The sequence below is a fragment of the Anabrus simplex genome, chromosome 9 (assembly GCF_040414725.1).
Source record: "Anabrus simplex isolate iqAnaSimp1 chromosome 9, ASM4041472v1, whole genome shotgun sequence".
In the NCBI taxonomy this organism is placed as follows: Eukaryota; Metazoa; Arthropoda; class Insecta; order Orthoptera; family Tettigoniidae; genus Anabrus; species Anabrus simplex.
The window spans coordinates 2,191,497-2,208,975 of record NC_090273.1 but is presented as its reverse complement, the minus strand read 5'-3'; the positions used below and the strand labels follow the sequence as shown (position 1 = coordinate 2,208,975).

At 39.3% G+C, this 17,479-nt stretch overlaps 1 protein-coding gene across 1 annotated transcript in view; it reads left to right on the top strand.

The window, feature by feature from the left end:
• Window positions 1-12,324: 12,324 nt before the first annotated feature.
• Window positions 12,325-17,479, top strand: part of Pgant7 (N-acetylgalactosaminyltransferase 7) — a 188,583-nt gene continuing 183,428 nt past the window's right edge. Inside the window, exon 1 of the mRNA XM_067153717.2 lies at window positions 12,325-12,478. The gene's annotated coding sequence lies outside the window, so the exon portion shown is untranslated. The remainder of the gene's footprint in view (window positions 12,479-17,479) is intronic.

Below are 17,479 nucleotides of genomic sequence, written 5' to 3'. Positions count from 1 at the left end.
TCAAACAAATGGCGTGCTATAGGAAAACCCGATAAATCGTACACTGTTTAATGCTTACAATGCAGACGTCAAGAATCGTCACGAGTTTAAAAGCAGCAGAATCGAAAGCAACTATGATCTTATATGTAGACAACATGATGATCGGCTCTGAAAACAAGAAGGAAATACAAGTAGCAATTGACAAACCCGAGAAAAGGGCTAAGGAAAATGATCTCACGGTCAACCAAGGGAAGACTGTACAGATGACCTTGGTGTTAATAGTATATCACTACTAGGTAACCCATTAGAAATTTGTGAAAGAATATAAATACTTACGAATCACACTGCAGACAACTGCAACATCTTTCAGTATTCACACACAATTGTGTTCAGCAGCAGTTATCAGAGCCGTGCACGTCATAAAAAGCATAATTAATATCTCTGTCAGCACAGCAATGCCATTAATCAAGACGGCGATAGCTCCTATCGTAACTTATGGAATTCACTGATTCAGATCATATAGAAAACCTTACAATTGGCCATTTAATCAAAAGTTTAAAGGCCAAAGCAATGTTCATGAAAAGAGCAATGAAGGGTAGGTAAATCGGTACTCTCGCGACTAGGCCTAGTATACGAGCTTATGAGAGAGACACACTTCCTTGAAGATGTTACAGTGACTGTATGTGTACAGTACGGCCAACGAGTGCTTCATTCTTCTTCTTCTTATTCTCCTTGAGTGGGTGGGTTCTATGAATATTACCCAGTCATTATGTCTGTGTATTAAACAGTGTCTTTAAAACGTAAGCCCTTTGTATATCTTCTATTTACAATGTGAGATATGTAAGATATCCAATTTTGCCAAATAATATAAGTACCGCACACGCAGTTATAGTTCTTGAGGTTATTCACACGTATATAACCGAACACATTTCACACTGGAAATAAGAAACATAGTTTAGAGACACAAATCTATGAACAGCTCATCATTACGACTGTAACTCTGATTCATCAATAATCTTATTTAATATATCGAATAAGGTAGGAGTGAGTGCTGATAGTAAACATGAGATACTAGTAGGAAGGGGAATAGACACATTCACTAGACGAGACATAAATTGACGACGAGAAGAAGGAAACAAAATGCGGTTCCTGTCTCCAGTGGGTTGTCCGCACACACATGAAGGGAGGTTAGTAAGCGGAGTGAGCGCATGATTGAAACGGAGACGTAATATACTGTATTCGTGATATGCCGACGAGTATATGAAGCATAAAAATGCCAGAGTTTATGAGGAATTGTAGGCTGAATTTGATTAAAATGCCTTACGTACGACTAGAATGCTGCCGTTCATCTTGCCACGAAAGGTAGGCTGCATCTTGAATTACAAGAAGGAAGTTAAGGGGAGGAAGTGCTACTAGAATTGGTTCAGTGAGTTGAGTACTGCTACCTTAGCCGCAGAATCAGCTCGCTCATTGCCATGAATACTGAACGACCGGGGACCCTTACTACTGTTATGTACACTCCAGATTGTTCAAGTTGATACAACAAATATTTCACGTTATATAGATACCTATTGTATGAGACCTTCTGAGAGGTTAAAGCTTGCAGTACAGTTTTAGCATCCGTGTATATAGATACTAGCTTATAAGAATTTTGCTTAGCGTGAATAAGAGCTTGTCTAATCGCAAATAATTCCTCAGAAAATATGGAAAAATTGTTTGGTAAATGAAACGTTTGAACGGTATTGAAATTGGAAATAAAGAATGCCACTCTGACGCCTTGCCCGGACTTAGACCCACCAGTATAAATACATTTTTACTCATTTCGACTCAGATGGGCGACAAACATAATTTTGTTCTGATGGCAAAAAATTCATTACAGGGGATAGTATGATACTGTGTTGGAAAAGTAGGTTATTGCAAGGCACGGAATTCGTGGGAAGTTTAGGCAAACGTAAAATCGTATCGCTCTGAGTGCTCAATGATCATATGGCAGTAGTTGTTTCACCTCGCGGAGGATGATGTGTGTAGGACTCGTACAAGAGCTGCAGGACTGTACCAAAGCAACATCAGTGGCGTATACTGAGGGCTACCAAGGAAATCTTAAAGAACATTATAATGTAAGCATCTGACACCTTGTTCCATTTATAAAACTTGAAAGCAGTGAGAAAAAACGTCGCTCGTAATTCTGAGTGCAAGGCACCGGAGACCGACATTGCAGCCCTGGCGGTACGTCCCTCTCCCCTCGACTCACCTCGCGCGGCTTGCTGCTCTATATCAGATAGATGAGGGGACCGAGGGGATAGGTATGCAAAGTTTCGGTCCGTCGGATCGCCACTGCTAACCAGGGAGAGAGAGCAACCGTGCGTCCCTTATCACATATACTTCCACACCTCATAATTCCGACTTAATTATATATATAATTTCACCCCCGTCTATTTCTATATATTTGTAGGAAGACACTGCAATGTCTGCTGTAATAGGAGTAATATAATTTTCTTTTTATACGTAGATCTGCTAAAATGAAATGCAATCTTTCAGGTTCAGTATTCTCTTTTGTTCTTTGGAATCGAACCCGTGATCATGGGTCGGACACCACCACTAATCCACCGAGAAAGCTAATAAACCATTAAATGACGTTTAGGACCACATGTAACGCTGTATATTCCACATGTTCATTTGATAATAATAATAATAAGAAGAAGAAGAAGAATAATGTGGTGCATAACCTCTGGAAAGGCTTGGTGGTGACCCGATGAAGATGTCGTAAACATCCAGTTCCTGAGTTAGCGGAATTAAGAGTACGAGGAGGTTGATTCCAAGAAATGAACCGGGGCCATCAACCAAAGGCAAACATTCTACCCATTTAGCCATAAAGAAGGACTTTAATTTGTTAAACCCGCAGCTACCATTTAATAATAATAATAATAAGAAGAAGAAGAATAAGAAGAAGAATAAGAATAAGAAGAATGTGGTGCATAACCTCTGGAAAGGCTTGGTGGTGACCCGATGAAGATGTCGTAAACATCCAGTTCCTAAGCGAGCGGAATTAAGAGTACGAGGAGGTTGATTCCTAGAAATGAACCGGGGCCATCGACCAAAGGCAAACATTCTACCCATTTAGCCATAAAGAAGGACTTTAATTTGTTAATCCCGCAGCTACCATTTCCACTTATCAGGTGTTGAGTATTGGCAGTGGCTGAAGCCAGGGCAGTAAGTTTTGAAACAACATCGACAACACAGCAAGCTACTCCGGAGGCTCAAACACTTACGGCTTTACGTATCGAAAAGGAGTAACCTAAATCTAGTGGTAGCCCACGTCTTGATCGCAGCATACGCCACTGACCAACATTCAGTAGGAGGTACTTATAATCAAAAGGTCTTCTTCGTATCCACAGTGGATATTCACCCTTTTCGATCAGTGAAGCATTCGTGGGAGAAGTTTTTAGTACTCCTCTACATACTCGTAGCGCTTAATATTGAATGGTATTTAAATGAGCTAATTTGAAGGTGCAGTCATATCGGTAAAAACGCACAATAATCCAATATAGAACGCACCGTAGCACGGTAAAGCGATGAGGCCGATAATGGATCTGCTCCCCAGCTTCTACGCGTAATTGTCCGAAGAATTTTGATGTACGCGTCCGTTTTTTTTGCCGAATCGCGTTGATATGCTGTTACCAAGATATGTATTTTGGGGGAGAACGGGACTACAAATGCATCAAGAAGTAATGGAGAATGATCATACGTCCTCTTATTAGTAAAAATCATTGCTGTGCATTTGGAAATTGATAGATTTTAACCATGGTTATTTAACTACCTAATTAATTCACGCATTACTCTGACTATGATCTTCCTGCACTCAGGTACACTCTCATGGGAAATATATGTTACGAAACCATCGGAATAAGCCAAGACTCTCACGTATGGTGAGATTATCCGTTCTAATTCGCGCATACACAACGCAAACAAAACACTACTTAAAACGTCTTCCTGCGGTAAGCCATGCGAAGACTGTAGACCGGCCAAGGGCGCATGTGGCGATTTAATGATTAGGGTGCGATATGTAAGTAACTGATATCAGAGCAATATAAACATATTCGGAAAGCCTTCTGAAGCAAGTTTTTCCCATAGCAAATGTAATAGTACGGAGTCATATGCACCTTTGATATCCAAAAAAATGGGTGATCGTGCTATGTTTTCGATGTCAAGCTAAGAAAAGGTCAATGATGAGGATATTAAGTGGGTCTTGAGTGCATCGTCCTTTGAGGAATGCATATAGCGATGTTGGAATGAGGTTTATAATTTTCCATAGTCAAGACCAAGTGGTTTAATATTATTTTAAGACGGTTTTTCTTACGCACGAACCCAGTACAATTCCCTTATAACGCGCGGGGTCAGTAGGCGTGTTGCCTTGTTTAGGTATCAGTATTAAATGAAAGATGTTCCACTGTGTGGAAATATGATCGGAAGCTAAAATATCATTAAAGTATCAAAGCAGTACTTTTTGGGCGGAATAGGGCAACAGATGAAGCAAAGTATAAGTAATTGAGTATGGGCCTGGGGAAGAACTAGTATAAGACGCTAGTGTCTGAGTTAATTCATTGAGATTAATAAGTTGTAGCTATGTGGTATACTGAGTAGGTTTGGAAACAGTAACATGAAAAGGGAAAGGGCCAGTATAGTCTGCAGTAAGAGAATGGAGAAAAGGAGCGAGAATTTCTTTAGATACGGGTGAATGTGTACTATTTTGGGCAGCATGCGTAAGAGTTCTAATTGGTTTCCACCAACAGGCCTTGGATATGTGTGAACTCAGTGATGATATAAAGGCTCTCCAGGCTGTCCTTCTATTTTCACGAAATATTTGTTTCATTCTAGCAATATTACGCTTTAAACTTAAATAATTTCTTTTCGATACTTTTGAAATACAATTTTACGTCTTAAAACTAATTGGTGGCACTCACTATCCAACAATGTATATACTGAAAAGTGCGTAAAGGGGTGGGAGCACAACGTTTGCAAGGATGATATAGGTCTCAAGGATAGAATGGAGTAAACCGTGCGTGAGGAGAGACAAAGTTGATTGTGAAGGAATACGTTTGCTTATCGAAGTTGAGAAATGAGCGGACATTGCTACTGGGTTGAGTCACTCTCTGCGTTAAGCGGGGGTTTCCTGATACCATGTGTAATATATACCGCTAGAATGTGTGTCCGAAAGTGTTTGCTGTGTGATTATGAGGGCCATATGGGACCGACACAAAGTTAAATCCACGGCACTGGTTGGTGCACCGAGGGGGGCGGGGGAGGGGATATTCGCGTTGGAGATCCATCGTTTAATGTTATAAAATCATGCTGCTGAGACTTGGAAAGGAGATGCAATCCCCTTGCAGTATCATGTTCACATCCCCGTCAAGTATGGTGGCAATTAATGTACCCGAATATGATAACGTCATTTAAAGCATCAAATTGACAAAAGAATTGTGCCCTTTGATTTGCAGTGATGAAAACCTCTTGGGGACAATAGATATTAATCAAGTGAATATTTGTGTGCGTAATTCCTATGGCGAATGTATGGGGGATGTGATAAGTTAGAGTTAAAGTGTGGTGTGATAAATAATGTTGAATGACAATCGCCACACCAGCACTGCCTGGCCCATCATGACGTTCAGGATTGAAACCCGGGAGATAAAATGTGGTAGAATTAGAAAACATAATTATTATGTTAGAAAAAGTTTCGCGGATTAATAATTGCAACTCGTACTTTTTAAGAACTATTCTTCTTGCAATCCACTGGAAAATACGAATCATACAATGCCAGCATAATTGCTATTCGACCCCTTAACTGGTATATACTGTAACTTGTGAGATGTGCGCTTCTCCTCCTGCATTTTGTCGTAGGAGAAATAGAATTTTTGGAATTTCTTGCTGTAGGCGGTTCTTTTGCTGATGCAGAGCATTGGCGTGTTGTGGTGCCGCATTACTAATACTCGTATTTTGTGGAGCGATAGAGGTAGAAGGGGAAGGTACAGAAGGGGTTACCTGGAGTGATAAAAGACGGGTCCCAGTTAGGGAATTCTCTCATTTCTTAACCGTGCCATGTACCCCTCGTTATCAAAGCCGGGGTTAGGAGTGGGTCTAGGAGATTGCATTACAACTTACGTGAAATTTCTTTTTCTAGGTTTTTCTGTAGGAAGGGCTAGGGAAGGGGTTGTTTTGAGAAAGGGGTGGAAAGTGGTGTGGATGCTGCTGGGGATAACAAATTGGTAGCGCAACTTGCGCTTTAGCCTCCCCAAAAGGAATATATTCGGTACTCATCACTTTTTCACTTCCTGTTGGTATTTATGCTCCGGACATACTAATGATCCGGTTGAATGGTCACCCTTGCAATGCGCACATTTCTGGAATTGTTCTGTACACTGCATGCGCAAGTGAACTTTCTCCGTATCTGAAAAACTGAGCTTTACACTGTTTCACGGTGTGACCATACCGTTGGTATTTTCGGCAGTTAATTGGTGCGAAAATGAACGGTTCAACATGTAGATACACACTAAAAAAGGGACACTTGTTGTGGCAAAGTCTGGATGCTGAAAATGATTTTAACCGACGCTGTAGGTAGGTATTCAATTTGCTCATTATTTACCATCCGTCGTTTGAGAATTTGTACCGATTTAATGGGCACAGTTGATTGAATATATGCTAGAGTATCATCTTCTGTGGGATCTTTATCTATATCACGGATAAGGCCAACACGTAATACTTTAGTGTGTCAAGAATTGAATGGTGCAGAAAATCATTGGCCTGTGTGGCAGAGTCAAACGTTTCCTTCCCTTACGTGTAATGGATTTCACATTTAGAGCATTATCATTAAAGTGTCGACCGAGCGCCATGGGGTGTAACTGTACAAGATTCTGATTATCTGTAGATTCAACGAACACGGTGAATGGGGCATAGTGGGACGGGGACAGAATTCCCTCTCCACTTGAACGTTAGAGGCATTACCGACTTGACTACGCTGTTGAGGAGGTGTTTGGTCATGATGAAGTTGTTGAATTGTAGAGTTTTGAAGCGATTCATCTTCCATTGGTACCTCCACTTCCTGACTCTGGTAATTGATCACCGGAGATTTGTCAGCCTCCCCCACTGGAGGCGACCATCGTTCACACGAAGAATTAGTAACCGATACTAAATGAGAAAAACACACTATGTCAAACTGTAAATGTATTACTCTTATTATACGCGGCGCACAAGCTGACAACCTGCCTGATTCACTGCAATTGTCTCTATAGCTGGCAACAAACTTCGAGTGCTTCAGTCTTATTGGCTCCGCCATGTTTTAGCCAAATGTCCCGCCAGCTGATTTAATCGTATGTATTCCACACAGGGTAAGATCACTTTTTATGCAATTTCAGTGAAGTGCAGGCTATCTGTTTTGACCTTAATACGACCGAAAATATGTTTTCATTAAAACAAAATATTATTTAGTATTATTAGTTTCGAAATGTGTGTGAACTTACGTATTTCTGCGGTCTGAGTTTTGAAGAAAATTACGCCAGGCTTATGGATGCAGAGACAGGTCCGCAAAGGGTTTTAAAATGAAATTGGACAATTGGTTGTTTTCAGCACGTTACAAGACGCTCGCAGCAACGCGTAGATTTATCTAATGCATTACAATGGTAAAAATAACAAAATGGTTTAGTAATTTCATGGAGTCCAAGGCAGTATTTGTCGGATTTCTCCGCTAAAATTCGCCGTATCGAAACCCTGTACATTATGGAAGTTGTTTAGAATATATTTTCCGGTATTTTACGTTTCGTGCGATTATACCGTGTATTGAAAAACAAAGAGTTTCTCGATTATATTATTTTTCACAAGTTTCTGAATTACCCCCGAAAATATATGTTTTATCTAACACCTTTACATAACAAAAGTTACAGGATAGGTCACTCCCGATCATTTATGTCTCATTCATTTTCACCGTGTGAGGTATCATGATTTATATATTCTGGAATTCAAACTTTTATGGCTGTTCATCTCTTAAAAGATGTGGTTGTAATTGCCGCCTAGCATCAAGTTGAGTTATCCCATACGTTGTAATGATAACAATAATAGTCTGACTCCGTGACTGAATTATCAGCTTAGTGCCCTACGGTTCATAGTGTCCCGGGATCGTTTCCCGGCCAGGTGGGGTATTTTAATAGCGTTGGCTTGGGGACTGGGTGTTTGTGTTTGTCCCAACACTCCTCTCTTCATATTCACTACAAACCACAAGAGAAACAAGCACTAGTGATTACATTTCTCCATATAGGATTGGTGATAGGAAGGGCATCCTTCGTTAAACAGGGCCAAATCCACAAATGTGTGACGCAGTTCCCACCCACAACTTGCCGTTTGAAAGGACGTATTACACTATATGCCGACGACACAAACTTGTTCTATACTGGTTGCAATATAGACTCCATTGTTAAAGGTATGCAGGAAGACCTCAATACTCTGTGCTTGTGGTTTCAAGCAAATAAATTAACAATTAATGTGCAAAAAACTAATTATATGATAATGAGAAAACAAGGTCAGAATGAAATCCCACACAGTAAAATATATATGCAGAATACTGAAATAACACTAGTTAGTACTGTCAAATATCTTGGGTTGGTTATTGATAGGAACTTGAACTGGACAGACCATGTTGAATACATTACTAAAAAGATCACACATGTTGCAGGAATTTTAAAGAAACTTAGTTATCTTATCCCACAACATCTTCTAAAACATATCTACTACTCTTTAATTCCAACAACGTAAGGCAAGCTAATATAAGTACCAACATAGTTGGAGATGTGTGGGATCTGGTAAATGCAGCACGGGTGAAGTTTATGAAAGCGGAGATTGTTATTAGTGGAATACTGTGTAGGAGGGATACTGACTGGAGGGTGATTGGGGATTTAAATGAGACTATGGAGTGGGTATGTGGGAAACTGGGAGTGAAATTTCTAGATCCTAATGGGTGGGTAGGAGATAGGGATCTCCGCTCGGATGGCCTTCATTTAAACCGCAGTGGTACGTATAAGTTAGGAAATTTGTTTGGAAGGGTAATAGGGAGGTACATTCAGGGAAACGGGATGGCCTAGGGAGCGGTGATAAGGGAACAGGGAACTGGAAATCAAGTAGGGATGACATAAAATTGTTAGTGTTGAACTGTATAAGTATTGTAAAGAAAGGAATAGAATTAAGTAATTTAATAGATATATATTTACCAGATCAATCAATCAATCAATACTGATCTGCATTTAGGGCAGTCGCCCAGGTGGCAGATTCCCTATCTGTTGCTTTCCTAGCCTTTTCCGAAATGATTTCAAAGAAATTGGAAATTTATTGAACATCTCCCTTGGTAAGTTATTCCAATCCCTAACTCCCCTTCCTATAAATGAATATTTGCCCCAGTTTGTCCTCTTGAATTCCAACTTTATCTTCATATCGTGATCTTTCCTACTTTTATAAACGCCATTCAAACCTATTCGTCTACTAATGTCACTCCACACCATCTCTCCGCTGACAGCTCGGAACATACCACTTAGTCGAGCAGCTCTTCTTCTTTCTCTCAATTCTTCCCAACCCAAACATTGCAACATTTTTGTAACGCTACTCTTTTGTCGGAAATCACCCAGAACAAATCGAGCTGCTTTTCTTTGGATTTTTTCCAGTTCTTGAATCAGGTAACATGAAGCTGTTTTTGTGGTAGTTAAAAATAAATGTGATAGAAAGGAAGGTCTTAAAAGTAGGACTGTTAGGCAGTACAATATGGCTGATAAAGCAGGCAAGAGGCAGTTTCTAAAAAGTAACTATGATCGGTGGAAAACGGTAAATAAAAATGTAAACAGACTCTGGGATGGGTTTAAAGCAATTGTTGAAGAATGCGAAAACAGGTTTGTACCTTTAAGGGTGGTAAGGAATGTTAAAGTCCCACCTTATTATAATAGAGAAATAAAGAGACTAAGAAGGAGGTGCAGACTGGAAAGAAATAGAGTTAGAAATGGCTGTGGAAGTAAGGAGAAATTGAAGGAACTTACTAGGAAATTGAATCTAGCAAAGAAGAAATCTAAGGATAACATGATGGCAAGCATAATTGGCAGTCATACAAATTTTAGTGAAAAATGGAAGGGTATGTATAGGTATTTTAAGGCAGAAACAGGTTCCGAAAGGGACATTCCAGGAATAATTAATGAACAAGGGGAGTGTGTATGTGAGGATCTTCAAAAGGCAGAAGTATTCAGTCAGCAGTATGTAAAGATTGTTGGTTACAAGGATAATGTCGAGATAGAGGAGGAGACTAAGGCCAAAGAAGTAATAAAATTTACATATGATAACAATGACATTTACAATAAGATACGAAAGTTGAAAACTAGAAAAGCGGCTGGAATTGATAAGATTTCTGAGGATATACTAAAGACAATGGGTTGGAATGTAGTACCATATCTGAAGTACTTATTTGATTATTGTTTGGTCGGAGGACCTATACCAGATGAATGGAGAGTTGCTATAGTAGCCCCTGTGTATAAAGGAAAGGGTGATAAACATAAAGCTGAAAATTACAGGCCAGTAAGTTTGACATGCATTGTATGTAAACTTTGGGAAGGCATGCTTTCTGATTATATTAGACATGTTTGTGAAATTAATAACTGGTTCCATAGACGGCAATTCGGTTTTAGGAAAGATTATTCCACTGATGCTCAACTTGTAGGATTCCAGCAAGATATAGCAGATATCTTGGATTCTGGAGGTCAAATGGACAGTATCGCGATTGGCCTGTCTAAAGCATTTGGTAAGGTGGATCATGGGAGACTACTGGCAAAAATGAGTGCAATTGGACTAGACAAAAGAGTGACTGAATGGGTTGCTATATTTCTAGAAAATAGATCTCAGAGAATTAGAGTAGGTGAAGCTTTATCTGACCCTGTAATAATTAAGAGGGGAATTCCTCATGGCAGTATTATCGAAACTTTATATTTTCTTACATATATAAATGATATGAGTAAAGGAGTGGATTCGGAGGTAAGGCTTTTTGCGGATGATGTTATTCTCTATAGAGTGATAAATAAGTTACAAGATTGTGAGCAACTGCAACGTGACCTCGAAAATGTTGTGAGATGGACAGCAGGCAATGGTATGTTGATAAACGGGGCTAAAAGTCAGGTTGTGAGTTTCACAAATAGGAAAAGTCCTCTCAGTTTTAATTACTGCGTTGATGGGGGTGAAAGTTCCTTTTGGGGATCATTGTAAGTATCTAGGTGTTAATATAAGGAAAGATCTTCACTGGGGTAATCACATAAATGGGATTGTAAATAAAGGGTACCGATCTCTACACATGGTTATGAGGGTGTTTAGGGGTTTTAGTAAATATGTAAAGGAGAGTACAGATAAGTCTCTGGTAAGACCCCAACTAGAGTATGGTTCCAGTGTATGGGACCCTCACCAGGATTACCTGATTCAAGAACTGGAAAAAATCCAAAGAAAAGCAGCTCGATTTGTTCTGGGTGATTTCCGACAAAAGGGTAGCGTTACAAAAATGTTGCAATGTTTGGGTTGGGAAGAATTGAGAGAAAGAAGAAGAGCTGCTCGACTAAGTGGTATGTTCCGAGCTGTCAGCTGAGAGATGGCGTGGAATGACATTAGTAGACGAATAGGTTTGAATGGCGTTTATAAAAGTAGGAAAGATCACGATATGAAGATAAAGTTGGAATTCAAGAGGACAAACTGGGGCAAATATTCATTTATAGGAAGGGGAGTTAGGGATTGGAATAACTTACCAAGGGAGATGTTCAATAAATTTCCAATTTTTTTGAAATCATTTCGGAAAAGGCTAGGAAAGCAACAGATAGGGAATTTGCCACCTGGGCGACTGCCCTAAATGCAGATCAGTATTGATTGATTGATTGATAAAATGTTTAAAATACAGCGCATATCCACGAGTAGGTTAGTAACCGAACTGGGGTATAGAATTAGTCGCACATCACTGGGATCGACCGCGGATGTTCGGTAATTGAGTCCTGAATACAAGTACTCTGGACCAGGATAACTGCTTGTTTTTCCTAAAATGTAGAAAGAGACAAAAATTACTGACTGAATGCAGCAACGTGTGAAATTCACTAAAACTTAGCACTCATTCGATTGCTCCATTAGGAAGGTTTTAAGTACGAATCCATTACAGACTATGGAGAATATCTAACTTGTTTTGCAGTTTAATGCTCGAGTATCAATTTTTCGAGGGCGGTGAAAAAAGAAAACGTGTACTTGATCAGCCGAAATAGACAAATGGCTTTAGAAGGCTTTGCGTTCGTTGACAGGAGAGTCGACCACGACACGTCGTATTGACTGGGTGAAATGTCGTAGACACAGCCCAAAAGCATCAGCAAGCAAGCAAGCAACACTACGACACGTCGTCGAGTTTTCGTGTGTAAAATCATGGACTCTTCATCCGCGTAAGATTTCCGAAACTTACGAACTTAAGGTAAGTTCCTCTTTTAAGTTTCAAAGGGATGTTTATGCAGTGATTTTGTTAGCTACTGTTGGGGCACTGATTGTATAGTTAAGCGGTAGTTGTTGATAACCTTAAAACCATAAGACGTTGCTTGATTCACGCATAATTGTTTTTGAAATATATATATTTTGTTTCAGATCTCAGAATTGCTATTTTATATCATCTAATGTTCTTGCATATTCATCATTTCACTTCGAATAGTTTGGATTACTATGTCTAGTAAACACATACTCCAAAAGAACAGAATATTATTATTATTATTATTATTATTATTATTATTATTATTATTATTATTATTATTTGTCCGACTCGTTGGCTGAATGGTCAGCGTACTGGCCTTCGGTTCATAGGGGTTTTAATTGTAAGTGATTAATATCCCTGGCCTGGGGATTGGGTGTTCGTGTCGTCCTTAATGTTCCTTTCTTCACATTCAACATTTTACACTTCCGCATATAGCTTACACCGTGGGTTGTACCGGGAATATATGTCATTGAACACTTCCTGCAGTGAAAGTCATTTGCAATTTTTTTTAAAGGTCTCTCCTCAATTCACGAGTCATATTATTCATTATTAGTTTGCTCATCAGATCTACATTAAAACGTGACAATCGCCCTACTTGTAGTTAAGATTGTTTTGAACATGCCTGGGACGAGATAAAGCTTATGGTATGGTTAGATTGGCTGCAACAAATACCAGAACTTCTTTAAGACCTTTTATCTGATGCATTGTATCATGGATCAGGTGATAAACATTTCTTTGTTTGTTTGCTAGTGCGTTAGTGTTGCATGTACTCAACAGGTTGTTTTGGTGACAGTGGGAGAGGAAGGAGCTAGGACTGAGCAGGAAGCGACTGTGGGCTTAATTAACATACAGCCCTAGTATTTGAAAAAGGGAAACCACAGAAGACCATGTTCAGCGCTGTCAGTAGTGGGGCTCAGACGTTAAAACTTGACCAATGGAGGTGCAAAGGAGAAGTTACGAATTCAACACGGGAGGGCTCGCACGGCGTCTTAACACGCTACACAAGGCTGCCAGTTTAGGTGCGGCTAGTGACAAGACCATTAATCTGGATTGGTTGGACCATTGACTTGCGACAAAACCATTGGTCTAGATAGGTTAAACTTTTGGTGGCAAGCAAACAGTATTTGATGGCCTAAGGACCCAGTTTTGAGCTGCTAAATGGCCCATAGGCTTTTAGTATCCTCTGTGACTGTGTTTGTTAGTGACTAGACCATTGGGGAAAATATTAATTTAGGCCTAAAGGAAGAGAAATAAGCGATTGGAATAATTTGTCAAGGAAAATATAAATTTCCAAGTCATTTGAAATCATTGAAGAAAATGCTTGGTAAGCAATTGATGGGGAATCTGCCACCTGGGAGACAGCGCTAAATGATTGAATGAAGAAAAGCTAGCATGAGTGAAGAAAAACATAAAATGGCAAGTGCCCACAAGACATTTGATCAAACCATCAGATTCTGCACACTTAAATTAAAAGTAGGAAAGATCATAATATGAAGGTAAAGGTGGAATTCAAGAGGACAAATTGGAGCAAATTTTCATTTAATGGATGAGGAATAAGGGATTGGAATCATTTATCAAGGAAAATATGTGATAAATTTCTAAGTTCTTCAAAAACTTTTAAGAAAAGGCTAGGTGACCAAATGATAGGGAATCCTAATTGCAGATGATTGATTGATTGATTGATTGATTGATTGATTGTGATTTCTGAATTTGACATTCACACTGCTTTGAAACGAAGACAAGAGAGGGGCACTTGCAAGGGACGTCCTAGAAGAACATCTGTTGTGATCTTCAGCATATGTAACAGAAGGGTTTCAGCTGTGGACATAATATGTGACACTTATGCATTTAGCCTTGCTAAAATGGGAGACAATTCGACGGTGGCGCTTCTAGTGACTTTACCTGAAAAAATCACGGTAAATTCAAATATCAGTGGAAATGTATATACGGAAACAGATAAATAAATTACGTCTAGAAAGAAATTGTTATTGAGATATTAAGTTCGAAGTTGCTAAAGTAATTCTGGATAAACGAATGAAGAATTATTTAAAAGGTTATTATTCAAAGACTGAAATTAGACATATAAACAAGATGTGAAATGGACTGCTGTAAAATGGCTTGATCTTTCATTTATGCATACTTCTTTAGCTTTAGCATTCCTGCCTGAACTCTTACGGTTGGATTTGTCTTTTTTCTCATTTAAAAACATTGTATCATCACATTAAGACACTTGTCAATAAAAATATCGGCACATTCCTTACACATATGATGCAATGAATTAACATTTAATAGCTGGACAATTTTCCTCTTAACATGAAGCCTACTAACAGAAAGAAAATCTATAAAATCCCGACTTTAATCTGAGAAGAGGGACAAAAGAAAGAAAAGTATGAAAATGTTGTCAATAGTGATGCGTTGAGGAATATTTACGTACAATTAGAGTAAAAATGTAACATATCCTTGGCTGTATAGGATTTTTAAAGTCGCTGGCCTGGAAATGATCTGAACAGATTTTATAATTCTTATATAAGCGTAACGTCCCTTCTTTCTTGTACACTGTATCCAAATCACTTATGTGACATTTCAAAACCCACAGATCACACCTACAACAACACATCGGTATTGAAGGTTAACTGCTGCACTATACAGTAAAATATGCGTATTACATTTTAAGCCAGTTAAAATACGGGTCGAGCAGGTCAGAAGATTATGAAGTACTATAAAGATCTCTGTCACTGGAAGAATATATATGCAACACACAATATTACTTACATTTTCTTTTCACGGGGGAACCTGAAGAACGACCGCGCATTCTTCCCTATTTCATAGTTACTGCAGCCAAACACAGCACATACCTTTCCCCTCATGTTGAGAGGAGATATCAAGGAATGACACTCGCTACTATTTAATTATGTCAACTCACTGAAAACGCATAAATAACACCAAAAACTTCACACAAAAATACACGTGCTCTTATGACAGAATCAGTAGTTTTCAGGTCTACTCGCTAGAGAGAGCTCCAATAGCTGTCCCTCGATATCTCGCTCAGTGTCACGTATTGTCTCTACTGTATTTGACTGAAATCAAGAGAACCAGAGAACAACCAGTGTCAGTGTCGACAGTGCTGTGATGTTGGGTTGTGTGAATGTGCTTCTGACAAAAAGGCTCTTTCCACATGCAAACATAAATTGCAAAGACTTTGGTGGCCAGACAACACAGGAATTGCACCATTGACCAGGGGAAATGTGTGCTATGGACTCTCGAGTCAAAATTTGAAAAGTTTGGATCAAATCATGGTCGGTATGTCTGCTATTGTCCACTAGAAGCATGAGGATCGTTTGGAGTTGTTTTGTAACAATAAAGCAGGAGACTTTGTGAGAAGGGTGGTATCTTGAGGAAGAAACAATATCATCGCTTTCTATCGAGCAATCCAGTACCGGCTGGAACTCGACTTATTCTGCAGCAGGACAAGAGCCTGAAACACATGACAAAGCTTTGGAAGAAGTATTAAGAAATGAATCAACAGGTGTTCTACAGGGACATTATTTTATCTATTCAGGGGATTGTCGCCTGCGCTGCGAGCCTATCTCCCACCAAGCACTTTGCCGTAATGCGATGCTTGGCGCCACTAGGAGGGGTCCTTTCCAGTCTGCTGAGAGCTTTATCAGTGTAAGGTTCATGTGCTTAGTGCTCAGTGTATTGTTCTAATGCAATTTTCATTACGATAATGAGTGAGTATACATAATACCTTCATAAAATACAAGAAATCTTGTGGGGAAACACTCGTGATTCAGTGCCGGGCGAGCGACCATCCCCTGAATAGGTAAAATAATGTCCCTGTACAGGTAATGATCTGGCCCTCTCTGTCATAATGAACTCAACCATAAGGCAAAACAACCTTCTATCAACAGTTTTGAGGATCTCTGGCAATAGGCAAACTAAAACCACAGAGGTGTTGAACTAAACACAAGAATACTGCATACATGTCAAACAGTAATCAGAGCAAAAGGGAGACAGATAGACAAGCACTAAGTTTCAGCAGTGTAGCTCTAAAACACATTGTTTTCCATCATTTGAAGCATAGATAGCTTCCTAGGGTGTTAGTTTGTGTATAATGGATACCTATGTTTTGATTTTGATTTTAAAATGTGCCATTTGAAACATTACTAATCTACTGCATAATAAGTAACAAAAATTGGAGGTTTTCTCAGGGTGAGTTTACATTTTTGATGCTAGTGTACTGTATATGAGGGTTTATCATTTTTTTTTTCTTTATTCACTAGAATTATGCTGCAAAGTGTAGCTTGTCTTATGAAATCATTTCATTGAACTGTTTGAGGAAAGTGTCATGTTTTTTTTTTTCTGATTCTAGATTTGGTCACCCTAGTTTAAACGTACCAAAAGGTACTTTCAGTTTACCTGACTATTGGGAGGAGTTCAAAGTTTACCTTTCCGTAGGTCAAGATAGAAAGAACTTTTGAACAAACAACTTCACTTCCATGCACCCATTGTTACTAACGACGGATGTTCACGTACTGGGAGTCATCCGTCTTTAAATACAGTAGCTTGAGATAGAAAGAACTGTGAAACAAACTTCTTCACCTCTGTGCACGCATTACTACTAATAAGGAACGTTTGCCTACCGGAGAATCGCCCATCTTTAAATAGCTCGAGCTAGAGCTGTGAAACAAACTACTTCACCTCTGTGCACGCATTACTACTAACTAGGGACATTCACCTATTGGAGAATCACCCATCTTTAAATAGCTCGAGCTAGAGCTGTGAAACAAACTACTTCACCTCTGTGCATGCATTACTACTAATAAGGAACGTTTGCCTACCGGAGAATCGCCCATCTTTAAATAGCTCGAGCTAGAGCTGTGAAACAAACTACTTCACCTCTGTGCACGCATTTTACTACTAACTAGGGACATTCACCTATTGGAGAAT